Genomic DNA, 15,803 nt, shown 5'->3' with positions numbered 1-15,803 from the left:
CAAGCTTTTGACATACAAATATAGAAGTCAAGTTCTTACCCTTGTGTACTGTCTGGAGTGCACAGACGGCCTGGAGCATGGACTTATACACTACTCAAAAAAAATAAAGGGAACACGAAGATAACACATCCTAGATCTGAATGAATAAACTAATCGTGTGAAAGACTTTAGTCTTTACATAGTTGAATGTGCTAACAACAAAATCACGACAAATCCGCTGAAATTGTTCAGCACAAAGAAAGAACATGTTTATTCTTTGTGCGGAAGTCCGCGAGTACTGCATAGCCGTCAATGGTGACGGCGCAGTGTCCAGCGGTCCTACCGCCGCTTCTGGCTGCCAGGCTGAGTCTCCGATCGCTTAATTCCGCGAGCGGAGATTCAGCGACATATACGTAGTGTGAACATACCCTTACACCCTTGGTATAAAGCCTAAATGGAGGACAATTTTTCACCTACTGAGATTGGATTTTTTAGGGAGAAGCTACGCAGCCAGGTTGCCACAGCTTTCCAGCACCAAACAGTTGCAGAACAAGGGTCTACTCCCTGCTCCCTGCTAAGTCAATGCTCTTCTGCCTCTGCCAGCACTACACCTGCAAGAGGCAGCAGCAGCTTCATCTTCTCCTTGGAGAACATGGGAATTGTGTAACATCTGTAACACGCATTTGATTTTAGTGAAAGAACATATCTATTGAGACTTTAAAGGGGGTACTCCGCCGCCCATATCTTATCCCTTATCCAAAGGCGGGACCCCCGCGATCTTCGGGCCGGCACCCCTGTCATTCGGGTCAGGGAGCAAACTCGGCTCCGTGCCCAATTACTGGGATGCAGGCCGCCACACCCCCTCCATTCAAGTCTATGGAAGGAGGCATGGGGGCTCTGCACTAGCCATCACTCCCCCTCCCACAGACATGAATGGAGGGGGCATGGCGGGACATCATGGATGCATAAGCTGCAAGCTTCCGTATTCCGAACGCTTCAGCTGCCGGCCCGGAGATTGCATGGGTCCCTAACCGGTCTGATAGAACTCTGATTATGGGTTTGCCATTATCTGCAAATCTGGTTAGAAGTACGATATACCCAAATTTTTGATTTTATACAATATGGGCATTTACTACCACTGCTCCAACAAAGTTCTTTGTGTTAGACCCAATTTAGGTTATTACAGTATAGAATAAAATACAATGTATCACATATCAATTATAATGGCGATTATAAATATGACAAAATGTATCAAGCTATATATAAACAATATTGGAAATGACTATTAAATGTATTTTATATTGGTCAGTAGTGTTGCTCGCGAATATTCGCAATACGAATTTTATTCGCAAATTCGCGAATATTCGCGGATTCGCGAATATGCGATATTCGCGTATTCACGAATATAGCGCTATATATTCGTAATTACGAATATTCGTTTTTTTTTTTCACAGTACACATCACAGTGATCATCCCTCTCTGCTTCCAGCTTGTGTGGTGTAAAGAAGGCTCTAATACTACTGTGTGAGACCGGCGTGCGAATTTTCGCATATGCGAAAATTAGCATATACTAATTTTCGCATGTTGTTTTCGCATACGCGAATTATTGCATATGCGAAAATAAAACGAGAATATTACGAATATGCGAATATTCGCGAATTCGAATGTGGCCTATGCCGCTCAACACTATTGGTCAGCTCATTATAGGGTTCTTCTATGCTGGACCTTTGGAGCCCATTATTGTATTATAGTTTGGACCCATGGGTGGGTCCTCAGGTACTATGGTGGGCCTTAAGGAACACATTAACTATTCATCTAGGTTATGAAATATCCCTTCAAATATTCAGAGATATGTTACTTATATGGAAAAATACAGCAAAAGTAAAGAAATAACGCAAGCTACCATAAGTATACATTTTGGGATGGTAGGGGTCTAGCATTAGTGTCTATAACAGTGATATCAGCATGTCGTTCCACCTGTATTCATTTGCCTGAATTATAGATATGGCTTATAAGAATACTGTGTATCACATATCCAAAGTGTTGTAAATTATGTCAGCACCTTCTAAATAAATGGTAATTACTACAGATGAGAAGCCTGAAGCAATATGTGACATTCGCTACATAACATAAAGGCTGGTTTATTGCTTAAAATCATCTGGGAGTTTTCTACTAAAAAATCTGAAGGTTAAATGAGTATATGGAAGGACACAATCGTCTTCAGCAACTGCCCTGAATAGAGATACTGTATGTAGCAATGGACATGTTACAGTCTATATTCTGCATTGTATTATCTCCATTAGGGGTTCTGATATTTTTGGCAAGAAAAGTGTAGTCAGTGCTATGGTTGCTGTAAAAAAAAAAAAAAAGGAACCTCAATGGGAATCCTATAAGACCCCTTTACAAATAATAGGAGTCTGAATCAGTTTGAATATGGTTCCATCAGCCATGATGATCCAGAGTAAAGGGATATTCCACTGCCCCAGTGTTCAGAACAAAATGGTGTGGGCCACAGGGTTCGTGACGTCACTGCCATGCCCCTCGTGACATCACGCCACACCCCTCGTGACATCACGTCACATCATGTCACATCCCCTCAATGCAAGTCAATGATTTCACGATCCCAGCAGCCAGCACCCAGCATTGGGAACAAAATGTTCCGAACGCTGGGGCAGTGAAGTACCCCTTTAAATCTGGCACGAAAAAGCTGGTGTGATCCATGCATTGGTTATGGAAGTCATCTCATCAGCCTGGTTCAACCAAACACTGGCCTATATACCAAAGGCAACACAAATGGGTAAAATCTTGTGTGACAACTTAAGGGTCACTCACTGGCGGGGAAGACCAGCTCCAGTGTCTAAGATGGTTGGCATGCCACAAGCCGTAGGCCAAACACGGCAATGTTCCTCAGCCAGCTCTATTCTTCATCCACAAAGAAAAACATTGGCAACACTGGGCAGGTTTAGACAAAACAAATACCTGCTCAGCTGGGCGCTCACATAGGACAGTGTCCCTAACTATAAGTTTGGAGCCTACTGCACCATAGCACCAGTTGCCAGGTATGCCTCACCAGACTTGGGTTTCTTCCAGGCTGTAGCTCCCCATAGCCTGTGTCTCACACTGGGAGCCCGTGCCTGAGAGATCAAGCCTTCTCCTCATTATTGGTCTTTCAGGTGGCTTCTAAAAAGTGTCGCCAATTGCTAGCAAGAGGGGAATGTAGTTGGAGTGGAAGCTTCCTAACTCCCACATCCAGTTCCAGTTTTGTGGAATTTTAGAGTTATACTATTATAAATAGAACTACCCGGCAAAATAAAAAAATACCGTAAGCGAGAAACAATCTAAAATAAAAAATTAATCTGTAAAATCCCATTGTACCTGAGATCTGCGGACTTAGTGTTTAGACATTGAGCAGCAATGACAAAATGTTTGACTTGTGTGGCTGACCTTTAGATGGAGGCTTATAGCCATCACAGATTAGAGTGTTCTTCTGGTCTTGTCACTCATCGGATTATAAAATCATCTGTCCACATTAAGATCCTTTTCCCAATGAGTGTTTTGTGGTGCTGCATAAGTTTTTTCCTTTATTAGTCACTGTTGATGATCACATAAAGTTACACGTCCAATAAAGGGTTTTTTACAGGACTTTATGATTGATGGCCTGTCCACAGGATCAACTAAGTGCTATAGGAAAGAGAAAACAACACAGAGCGCTCCTATGTGCAGAACAAGTTATTTCAACACCAGTGTTGTGCCGATACTATTGACGCTAACTTTCTCAGGTTGTGCAGAGCCAGGCACAACACTGGTAGGAGCAGATCACAATGATGAAGAATCTTCCCACCCAAGCTGGAGTGCAACTGATGCAAAAGGATGCACAATGGATTCTGGAAGTGGATGTCTGTGCTGTCAGTAGGACAATATATTGAAGCTTGACCAGCAACTGTTTATTATGAACACACAACGCGTTTCTAGGCGTCGACTCCTGACGAAAAGACTATCCCGGCCTAGAAACGCCTTGTGTGTTCCTAATTAACAGTTAGGTGACCCTATTGGTAGAAGCCATTTTCAGGTCTCTTTAGAGATATTTGAATGGGCTCTGTTTGGGCCATTCAAGTTGTCCCTAAGCTTCTCCTGTGTTGTCTTGGCTTTGGGCTTAGTGTCATTGTCTTGATGGAAGGTGAAACTATGGCTCAGTCTAGGGTCCAGAGTGCTCTGGATCAGGTTTTCATTGAGAATATATCTGTTCTTTCCTCCATTTAGCCTTCCTTCAACCCTGATTAGTTGAAGGGTCTAAAAAAAACACCACCACAGTATGATGTGACCACCACCATGTTTCACTGTAGGGATGCGATTGGGCAAGTGATTCCTGGTTTCTTCCAAATATTACAATTAGTATTGTGCCCAAATATTTCAACCTTGGTTTCATCAGACCAACGAATCTTGCTTTTCACAGTCTCAGAGTCCTTTAAGTGCTTTATTTTTTTGCAAATCCCAGGTAGTATATATATATATATATATATATATATATATATATATATGTCTTTTACTAAGGAAAGTCTTCTTTCTGGCCACTCTGCTATAAAGTCCAGATTGTGGATTGCTGCATTGATGGTTGGCCTTTTGGAAGTTTCCTTCATCTGCATGAAGGATTTTCAGCGTTCAGAGTTAGTATTTGGTTTTTGGTCATCTCTCTTACAAAGTCCCTTCTTTCCCCCAATAACTTAGTCCTGGTTGTTTCAAACTTCCTTCATTTAAGAATTATGAAGGCCATTATGGTTGCATTATGGTGCTCTTGGGAACTTTCCAGTCTTGTCTTTGAGCTCTACAGGCAGATCTTTCTCCCTCGGATGGCTTGGTTTTTGCTCTGATATGCATTATCAGCTGTGAGACCTTATATAGACAGGACAGTTTTTTTTTCCCAGATTATGTCCTATCCCCCAATTTACCTCAGGTGACTCCAATCAGGGTGAGGGTCTAAATATTTATGTCCCTGTGAAATTTATTTTTCACATTTGTAAGGAATTTGCAAACATTTCTAAAATTCTATTTTCCCATTTTCATTCTAGAGTATTAAAGGGGTACTTCCGTGAAAAACTTTATTTTTTTTAAATCAACTGGTGCCAGAAAGTTAAACAGATTTGTAAAGGACTTCTATTAAAAAAATCTTAATCCTTCCAATGCATTTTAGGGGCTGTATACTACAGAGGAAATTATTTTCTTTTTGAATTTCTCTGATATCATGACCACAGTGCTCTCTGCTGACCTCTGCTGTCCATTTTAGGAACTGTCCTGAGCAGCATATGTTTGCTATGGGGATTTTCTCCTCCTCTGGACAGTTCCAAAAATGGACAGCAGAGGTCAGCAGAGAGCACTGTGGTCATGACATCAGAGTAATCCAAAAAAAAAAAAAGCATTTCTTCTGTAGTATACAGCCCCTAAAAAGTACTGGAAGGATTAAGATTTTGCAATAGAAGTAATTTACAAATCTGTTTATCTTTTTGGTACCAGTTGATTTAAAAATTTTTTTTTTTCCAAGGGAGTACCCCTTTAAGAGCATAATAAATGTAGAATATTGTGCTAATTTATTAGGTGCAACATAACAAAATGTTAAAAAAGTGAAAGGGTCTGGAAACTTTGCAAATGTATTGTATATTACTGTGCAGATTGGACGCAGTAGATGAAATAAATTTGCAGCATTATAGATTAGATCACTGTTTTCTACCTCCTTTTAATAAGATGGGAAGATTCGGTCCTTCTTTATGGAAATCTCATTTACTAAAATGGATAAACAAATCATTGTATAGAGAATTTTTTTCTTGCTAGACCCGTAGTACCGCGGCTTCTGTAATAACATGCTGCTGAGCTGACCCCTGTGATACATATTAGCAGCTGTGATCTAAGCTTCGGAGACACGTAGCTTCGTGCATGTATACTGGGGTTATCCTTTCAAAAGGAAGTCAGTAATTAGCAGAGTTATCTTAAATATCATATAGTCACAATATGCCGTAGTGTGTGTGTGCAATTCGACATTATTGCTCAGCATACTTTACAAACATACTAATATATATATATATACACAATGGTCCCTCAAGTTTACAATATTAATTGGTTCCGTGACGACCATTGTATGTTGAAACCATTGTATGTTGAGACCAGAACTCTATGGAAACCTGGTAATTGGTTCTGAAGCCACCAAAATGTCATCCAAAAATAGGAAAAAAGTGAGAATTAAAGAAAAATAAGTAGATAACTAATATAGATAAAGAAAATCCTTACATATAAAAGTAAGAAAGATCTGCTGGGAGCTGTAAATCACTGTCTATGTCAGTGTTTCCCAACCAGGGTGCCTCCAGCTGTTGCAAAACTACAACTCCCAGCATGCCAAAGGCTGTCCGGGCATGCTGGGAGTTGTAGGCTTGCAACAGCTGGGGGCACCCTGCTTGGGAAACATTGGTCTATGTAGAGGACAGGAGCTTCTTTGGGGTCCTGTACAGTACACAATGTCCTAAAAAAGTAACATGGAGCCGCCCTCACCTGGTGTCCAAAGGAGCAGCTAAACCTGGCACAGAGTACAGAACATGTAATACCTCCCTGTACTGTAGGGGGTGCTACCAGACATCAGTCAGTGCATACGCTTCAGTAATACAGGGGTTTTACTAGTGAATGCCCATTCTGATTGGTCAGTTCTTCCGGCCATTGACACATTTCACAGATCTGGACTGTATGTAGCATTGTATGTTGAGTCTGGTTTCAACTTACAATGGTCCAGAAAAGACCATTGTATGTTGAAACTATCGTATGTTGAGGCCATTGTAAGTTGAGGGATCACTGTATATATATATATATATATATATATATATATATATGTCTGTAGAAGAAAAGAAATCAGCTCACTGTCAATTGTCAATCAGTGCACACTACATTAGAAATGACATGTTATCTTTATTCTATAGGTCAATAAAAGTCCAAAAAAAAAAATTGTATAGGTTTTGTTTTACTTTAATTCTTTAAAGGGGTACTCCACTAGAAAAAAAAAAATTATCAAATGGTGCCAGAAAGTTAAACAGATTTGTAAATTACTTCTATTTAAAAAATCTTAATCCTTCCAGTACTTATCAGCTGCTGTATGATCCACAGGAAGTTCTTTTCTTTTTGAATTTCCTTTCTGTCGGACCACAGTGCTCTCTGCCGACACCACTGTCCATTTTAGGAACTGTCCAGAGCAGGATAGGTTTTCTATGGGGATTTGCTCTAGAAGTTCCTAAAATGGACACAGGTGTCAGCAGAGATCACTGTGGTAAGGCAGAAAGGAAATTCTAAAAGGATAGAACTTCCTGTGGATTATACAGAAGCTTATAAGTACTGGAAGGATTAAGATTTTTTTTTTTAATAGAAGTAATTTACAAATCTGTTTAACATTCTGGCACCAATTGATTTAAAAAAAAATGTTTTCCAATGGAGTACCCCTTTAACGTTTTTTAAGGATATAAATTCACTCAACATTGCCCTATTTTCACCCTATAACTTTCTTTTTTGAGGCTTCCTTTTTTGTGCCGTGATCTTTAGTTTTTATCAGTATCATTTTTTTGTTTAGATAGGACTTTTTTGATAACTTTTTAAATTTTTTTTTTTTTTTACATGACCAGAGATCGCCACCGCCCTGACCTGCTGCTGTTTGGACTTCCATGTATCATCCATTTGTATGCTGTGAAGTTCTGAAATAAAGCAACGCTGTTCCCTAGGACCGGTGAGTGCGGCTTTTCTTTCTATTTGATGTCTATACTGTATATCCATTAACTGTTCCATTGGCAAACAGGGTCAAATATTATAATGTAACATGGTTCTTTCCAGTGTGAGGCTTGTAGGAAGAGAAAAAATACCGCCATACAAGTCATTTAGATTTTCTCTTAATGGAAACCACCAGTGTCTAAGAGAAATGTGCTATAGTGTGAAAAGCAATGGTTCATAATGGACCGAGATGAGAAAATTATTTTTTATGGTCTACTTCTTGACTTCTGTAGCTATAGCATCTCTGGTATAAATATCAAAAAGGTTATTTATGTATCTTTGGATGACTAGTCATTTTAATTAGAGTCCTGGGCATTAGGGAATTCTATCATGAACAATTACCTACAATACGCAAATTGCTCCTATTACATGGCGAAGTAATCCATCTAATAAGGGAAAGCAGCTGCAGGGACATTAAAGGGGTACTCTGGTAAAAAAAGCTATTTTTTTTAATCAACTGGTGCCAGAGCATTAAACAGATTTGTAAATTAATCTTAAATCTTAATCCTTCCAGTGCTTATCAGCTGCTGTATGCTCCAGAGGAAGTTGTGTAGTTCTTTCCAGTCTGTGCATAGTGCTCTCTGCTGACACCTCTGTCCATGTCAGGAACTGTCCAGAGCAGGATAGGTTTGCTATGGGGATTTGTTCATGCTCTGGACAGTTCTTGAGACAGACAGAGGTGTCAGCAGAGAGCACTGTGGTCAGACAGAAAGGAAATTTAAAAAGAAAAGAACTTCCTGTGTAGCATACAGCAGCTGATAAGTACTGGAAGGATTAAGATTTTTAAATAGAATTAATTTACAAATCTGTTTAATGTTCTGGCACCAGATGATTTAAAAAACATTTTTTCCAGGGATATTTTTATATATGGCTGGGGTTATGTTAAAACAAAAAAGAAGTGATACTTCCCTACCCCAATCCTTTGCAGCTGCCCTCAACGCTCCCGGTCCCACTTGTCACCACTTCTTTATGGTTCCACAAGAACTGACCCACTGGCATTGTAATATCTATGATATGGGGAGTCCTGAAGGGTTCTATGCCAATGATAAGTTTTTTTGGCCACTTTACCCCAGGGACTACTTTAGTAGTACATACAATGCATTCAGATAGCCTTTAGATCCCTTTGCTTTTTTGTATTTTGTTATGTTGTGGCCTTGCGTTAATATGAAGAAAACAAACTTTTCTGACTTTTTTCCCTGCAGATCTTCTCTAGTTCTGTCAGGTTGGATGGGAACCCTCTCTCCAGAAATGGGATCAAGTCAGTGCTGTAACACTCACGTTTCAGAAGACAGGAACACCGGTGGATGTGGATCCGCTGGACCTGTGTGGCAGATGACACGGACAGTACCAGGGAGCGGAGTCTAAGGGGCCGCTGGTTTTCACCAGAGCCCACCGCAAAGCTGGATGGACTTGCTGCGGCAGGCGGCACCCAGATCGCTACCCCTGGCACGGCTCGACCACACAGGCGGCTGAGGAGATGTGAGTCACAGGAGGGATAAGGCAACTCGTAGTGTGGATAGCAGAAGGTCAGGGCAGGCGGCACAGTAACATAGTCATGATGTAGCAGGAGGTCAGTAGGCAGGCAGCAGAGGAGCAAGGTCAGATCACAGAGCAAAGGATCAGATACATGGCAAGGCAACTCTCAGGTATGCTTTCTCTCAGGCACAAAGCAACAAAGATCCGGCAGTGAAGTGTGGGAGGAGGAATTTATCAATGAGCCACAGGTGCACTACACTAATGGGCGCACTGGCGCCTTAAATCTTAAAGCTCCGGTGTGCGCGCCCTATGGGATGGGGACACGCGCGCTGGAGCAGAGAGGCAGAGACGGGGGCAGGAGAAGCACCTGGTGAGTGATGGACGGGGATTCGCATGCGGTCAAGTCCCGCGATGTGAATCCCAGCCCCGCCGGCAGCAGCAGGTAACGGGACCAATCGCTTACAGCCAGCGTGTGCGGCCGGAGCGCATAGCGTAACAAGGGCTCTTGATCCTTTAACGTTGTCCCTAAGCCACTCCTGTGTTGTCTTGGCTGTGTGCTTAGGATCATAGTATTGTTGGATGGTGCACCTTCAGCACAGTCTGAGGTTCAGAGAATGTCTCTGTACTTTGCAACCTTTCAGCTTTCCCTCAACCCAAACCAGTCTCCTTGTTCCAGCTGCTGCCCCCCCCCCCCCATAATGCTGCTGCCACCATGCTTCACTGTAGGGATAATATAAGGCAGGTGATGGGCAGTACCTGGTTTCTCATGATGTTTAGAATCAGGCGGATTTCATGTGTCTTTTACTGAGGAGAAACCATAAAGCTCAGATCGATGGAGGTTGCAATGATGGTTAAACTTTTTGAAGTTTCTCCCATCAGTACACAGAATCTTTGGAGCTCGGCCAGAGTGACCATTGGGTCCTTGGTCACCTTGCTCATCAAGGCTCTTCTCCCCTTATTACTTAGTTTGGTACAGCTAACATTTTTATCCCCTTCTTCAGATCTGTGCCTTCACACAATGCGGTCTCTGAGCTCTACAGGCAGATCTTTCTGCTCATGGCTTGGTCTTTGCTCTGGATATACATTTTGTGCCCTTTTCCAGTCCTGTCTTTGAACTCTACAGGCAGTTCTTTCTCCCCCTCATGGCTTGGTTTTTGCTCTGATATACATTGTCAGCTGGGAAAGCTTATATAGACAGGGCTGTGTCTTCCCAAATCCTGTTCAGTCAGCTGAATTTACAACAGGTGATTCCGACCAAGGTGCAAAAACATCTCCGAGATGGTCAAGAGAAATGGGAACCCCCTAGAGCTAAAGGGTCTAAATAATTGTATTTGTTCCTTTTTAATACATTTGCAAAAATTTATAAAATTCTCATTGTGGGGTAGTGCTTGTAGATTGATGGACAACATTAGAAAAGTCTGAGGACTTACTAAATACATTTTAGAGCCTTTATACATAAGTAGAGTTAAATGTGAATACGAGTTTGGCATAAGCGATATTCTTATACAGCTATATAAAGTTTATGAATGTCTTCATTCTACTCCTGGGTATGTAAGTAGCAGACAGTCTGCTTGATAAGAAATTGCCAGATGGCTCCAACTGCAGCATAACAATACATTACACCAGCCAGAGGGAGTGAAAGGGTTTCCTCTTTTGGAAGCCTCAAAAAAAAAAAAAAAATTGAAAGAAATTCTCTAGGTTTAACTGAGCCAGCATAATTTTGGCGCTGTATCCTCAGACATCACTCTGTTTTATGACGTCTCCATCAACCTCTCTCTAGTGCGCTTTGCGGGCAGCTGTCATTAACCTTCATATTTATGGCTCGTACAAAATGACGCTCTATTGGCTTAAACCATATAGCTTGGGGACCCGACGAAGATGGACATCATCTGCAGATTAGAGATACTGAAGGACGAGATATAGGGGAGGGGAAGTGGAGGCGGTTGGGTGAAGGTGAAATAAGAGGAGTATTCCAGAAAAAATGGAGACCGAAAATGGTCCAATAAATCACGGCAGAAGACATTCTCCAGTGAGATGCAAGGAAACCTGAAGAAGGGGAAGAGTGTAGGTAAAATCTAAAATGACATATAGTGCTGAAGAAGCATGGACGTGCATGTGTAATGGTCGTAGGTTGGGCAGTTATGTCAGCTGCCGTATTTTGCTTCGCTTGCAGGGAATTGTACAGTAAATGATTTCTCATTCCGCTCGGTGCAGTGAACGACTTTTTGTAAAATGAAAACAAATGCAATTTTTTTTCCCTTTTACTATTTAATGGAAGCATCCTGCTGTTTTGCTGGCAGATTATGCATATTTTAGGGTTCGGAGAAATTCCTGACTACAGCGTTCAGAAATGTTTGCAGGGCACCTAAAGAGGCTCAATGCGAGTGGGTAAACACATTTATTGTGCCCTTTTTGGTTTAGAGAGGGCTAAAGGGGCCATTACATAGTGGTAGTCAACACAAAAGTTCTCTTTAAAGGGGTACTCCGGCGCCAAGTCATCTTATCCCCTATCCAAAGGATAGGGGATAAGATGTCAGATCGGCGGGGTCCTGCTGCTGGGGACCCCCGGGATCTACCATGCAGCACCCACCTTTAGCGGCTTCCGGAACCGCTGGAGGTCCTCAGGCTGAGTCCATCTCGACCACGAGGACGGAGCATAGTGACGTCACGGCTCCGCCCCTTGTGACATCACACTCTGCCCCCTCAATGCAAGTCTATTGGAGGGGCGCGACAGCTGTCACGCCCCCTCCCATAGGCTTACATTGAGGGGACGGAACGTGATGTCACACGGGGGCGGAGCTGTGACATCACTATGCTCCGTCCCCGTGATCGCCAGTAATCAGACCCGGAGCGAACACGCTCCGGGGACTGATTCTAATTGGGTGCGACGTGGAAGATCACGGGGGTCCCCAGCTGTGGGACCCCCGCGATCAGGCATCTTATCCCCTATCCTTTGGATAGGGGATAAGATGTCTTAGCGCCGGAGTACCCCCTTTAAATGGGCAGTGTCATAATCAAAACTTTTTATATGTTGTACATCTTGGCAAAACATTTACCTTTCTAATATACTTCATAAGAAATTGTAGAAATCATGGGTTATATAAAAAAATAAAAAAGACCACTAGTGGCCGGAACATAATCCTGTTTGACTGCAGCATCATTTTTGTCCCAGCTGAGAAGCAGACTGGGGCAAAGTTCTGTAAGTGAGGAAAGGACTAGCACTCCTCTGTGCTCACTCCTGTCCTGTCTATCAGACTGCAGCATGAAAACAGAGTAGAGGGGGTTACAGATCAGCTTGCAGTGATTGGATGAAGAGACCCAGCACAGCACAGCAGACTCAGGGAGAAAGTGAATGCATGGTGAGTGAGGGTGGGCTCAGTGCTTGTCTTGGACATGCTCCTTCCTGAGCAGTGGATGACAGAATGAGCGAACAGAAAAATGAAGGAATTTAAGAAACTAGACACACAAAAAATACAGCCTTAGCATTATATAACTGTTATTCTAACATAAAAAAATAAAAGACTAATAAAACTCTGGGTCCATATAAAAATGTAAAAAAAAATCAGTATGCGTAGCTATACCCTGTCCCATTGCAGCTCCAGTTTTCCTTCTTCAGGTCCCCCTTCACACATCTTTTCTGAGACATGCATTCAGTAAAGGACCTGCCCATTTAGAGATTTTCTGTCTTGGCCAATGATTGGTTGAGCAGGCTGCACAGATGAGTGGAGTAGGACCGGAGCTGCAGCGGGACCAGAGGGACACTGGTTTTAGTTAAGTATAGTTTTTTTTTGTCTTTTGTTTTTCTTTTTTTAAATGCTGGAGTACCCCTTTAAGTGAGGAACAGAATAACATTTACAGACGGAGTCCAGAAGAGTAGATGTCATCCTAATCAACTGTACTTTCCAGGCCCATAGAGGAGTGGGGGCTAAGAGTGTGGGACCACCCCATGACATCTACAGATGTAGCCATGGTTATCTTGAATGTGTTAACCCAATGCTGAAATGTGTCGTGTTGGGCTATCCTAATGCACCAGAGATCAAGGTAAGGCCAGTAGTTGAGGAGTAATGTTAAAATTCGGTTTGTGCCAAGCAGTAGGATAACCTTAAAGGGGTACTCCGGTGGAAAACAAACGTTTTCAAATCAACTTGTACCAGAAAGATTTGTAAATTACTTCTATTTAAAAATCTTTAGCCATCCAGTATTTATAATCTGCTGTATGCTCCAGAGGAAGTTGTGTAGTTCTTTCCAGTCTGACCACAGTGCTCTCTGTTTACACCTCTGTCCATGTCAGGAACTGTCTAGAGCAGGAGCAAAACCCCATAGCAAACCTCTCCTGCTCTGGACAGTTCCTGACGTGAACAGAGGTGTCAGCAGAGAGCACTGTGGTCAGACTGGAAAGAACTACACAACTTCCTCTGGAGCATACAGCATCCGATAACTACTGGAAGGATTAAGATTATAAAATAGAAGTAATTTACAAATCTCTAACTTTCTGGCACCAGTTGATTTGAAATAATTTTTTCCCCACCACAGTACCCCTTTAACTTTAGGTGTGCAGTCAATATCTTAACGCACCAGGAATCAAGATCACTTTCAATATTAGGCGCTACTAGAAACCTTGCACTGTAGACATAGTGAGGGAGATTTATCAAAACCTGTCCAGAGGAAAAGTTGCTCAGTTGCCCATAGCAACCAATCAGGTTGTTTCTTTTATTTTTAACAAGGCCTGTGAAAAATGAAAGAAGCGATCTGATTGGTTGCTATGGGCAACTGGGCAACTTTTCCTTTGCACAGGTTTTGATTAGACTTGTGCATGACCAAAAATTTTGTTTCGTTTCCTTTTTTTTTTGGATAACATTTTTTTCGGTTCCTTTAAACCTTTGGGATACAGTAATTCGTTTTATTCTGTTTTTTTTACGCTTTCGTATAAATTATTTTCGGTTCCATTCGGAAACTGTTCGGCTTTCGGATGCATATGTTATTTCGGATCTATTTGTTATATATATCATTCGTTTCCCTTTTGTTTTTGGACAATTTCGTTATTCGTTGTAATGCTTATTTCTAACGCAGGCCTTGCTGATCCTCTCTTGTAAAAAATAGCAGGTGTTACCTTAGCTTGTTTTGCAGTTGTCTCTGTGCCAGAAGCCAAGTTTTCCTCAGGTAAACCGTCCATTTCTGCAAATCCAGTGACTCCACACTCCGGTAACACCAGGCGAACTCTCACAGGACGACCTCACAACGAATTAAACAGCCTCACTGTCTGTGATACAGTAAAGACAGATCACTCCAGGACAGCACAGGATAGAGCTGGCGCACAAGACTTCAAGGTAAAAACAGATTTATTTTACCCGGCATGCAACGCGTTTCGCTGAATAACCAGCTTCATCAGGCATCAGGATGCCAGCTTCATCAGGATGCCTGATGAAGCTGGTTATCCAGCGAAACGCGTTGCATGCCGGGTAAAATAAATCTGTTTTTACCTTGAAGCCTTGTGCGCCATCTCTATCTTGTGCTGTCCTGGAGGGTTCTGTCTTTGCTTCACTTCGTGTTGCCAGGAGCGGCTGCCGAGTTTCCCCCCGCATAGGGTTTATGCCTACACCATTGTTGTGCAACCTACATCGGTGAGCAATATTGCTTAAATTGTACCTTATTTATTTACGGTATCACACTAGGAGCGCCGTCTCCCTTTGTCTATAGTTGTGATACAGTAGGGATCGACTGGAATAAGCTAATTGGCTAAAAGGTATCATGGGACAATGAACTCCGATCATGTGACCTCCCAAGAACCAATTGAAAAAAATCTAATTCATTATTTACTTTCGTTTTATGGTTAACGAACGCATTCGTTATTTTACGAATGTATTTGTTAATCTGATGTTCGTATTATCGTGGTTATTTGGAAATATTCCAAATATGTTTTTGTGCGTTCGGATCAATCCGAACGCCCGAAAACGGTAAAATTCGTATAAATTAGCATTCGTGACGAAACAAATTGCACATGTCTATTTTGATAAATCTCCCCCAGTGTTCCTATGAAAGGCTGATATATCCAACAACTGTTATACTGTCTGGCAGTGAAACAGTCATAGCCAGTACTGCAAGAACGTCACGTAACATTACATATGGTCTTTAAATACGCTCCGTTTTATGCCAAAGAACTTTCCAGGCTCCATTTATTCTCGCTGAGCACTCACATATATTGCTAGTGTCCCACAGGCTATTATTAAATGACATGAAAGTGATTACAGCTCTTCAAGCAGCCGACCAGAATATTGCCTTTCTTCCTCACCTCCTTTCAATTTGTTTAAATAAACCCTTCCTTGAATCACGGGCGCTGAAAGGGCACAGGGGTGTCCGGGACATATCCATACCTCACCCGATGTATCTCGTCTTCTACTAATTATTACAACTAATGCAATCACAACAAAAAGATAGCAAAACATATTGTTTATATCTACGAATATATGTCACATTGTATGCAAATGTTTTCTTCTAGTAAGTGATGCCTACATTGAACATTGCATAGTGGCCTAGTAGAGAAATCATATACCGTATTTTTC

Source organism: Hyla sarda, chromosome 11 (assembly GCF_029499605.1).
Source record: "Hyla sarda isolate aHylSar1 chromosome 11, aHylSar1.hap1, whole genome shotgun sequence".
NCBI classification, from domain to species: Eukaryota; Metazoa; Chordata; class Amphibia; order Anura; family Hylidae; genus Hyla; species Hyla sarda.
The sequence above is the reverse complement of the archived record's forward strand: the minus strand, read 5'-3'. Positions refer to the sequence as shown.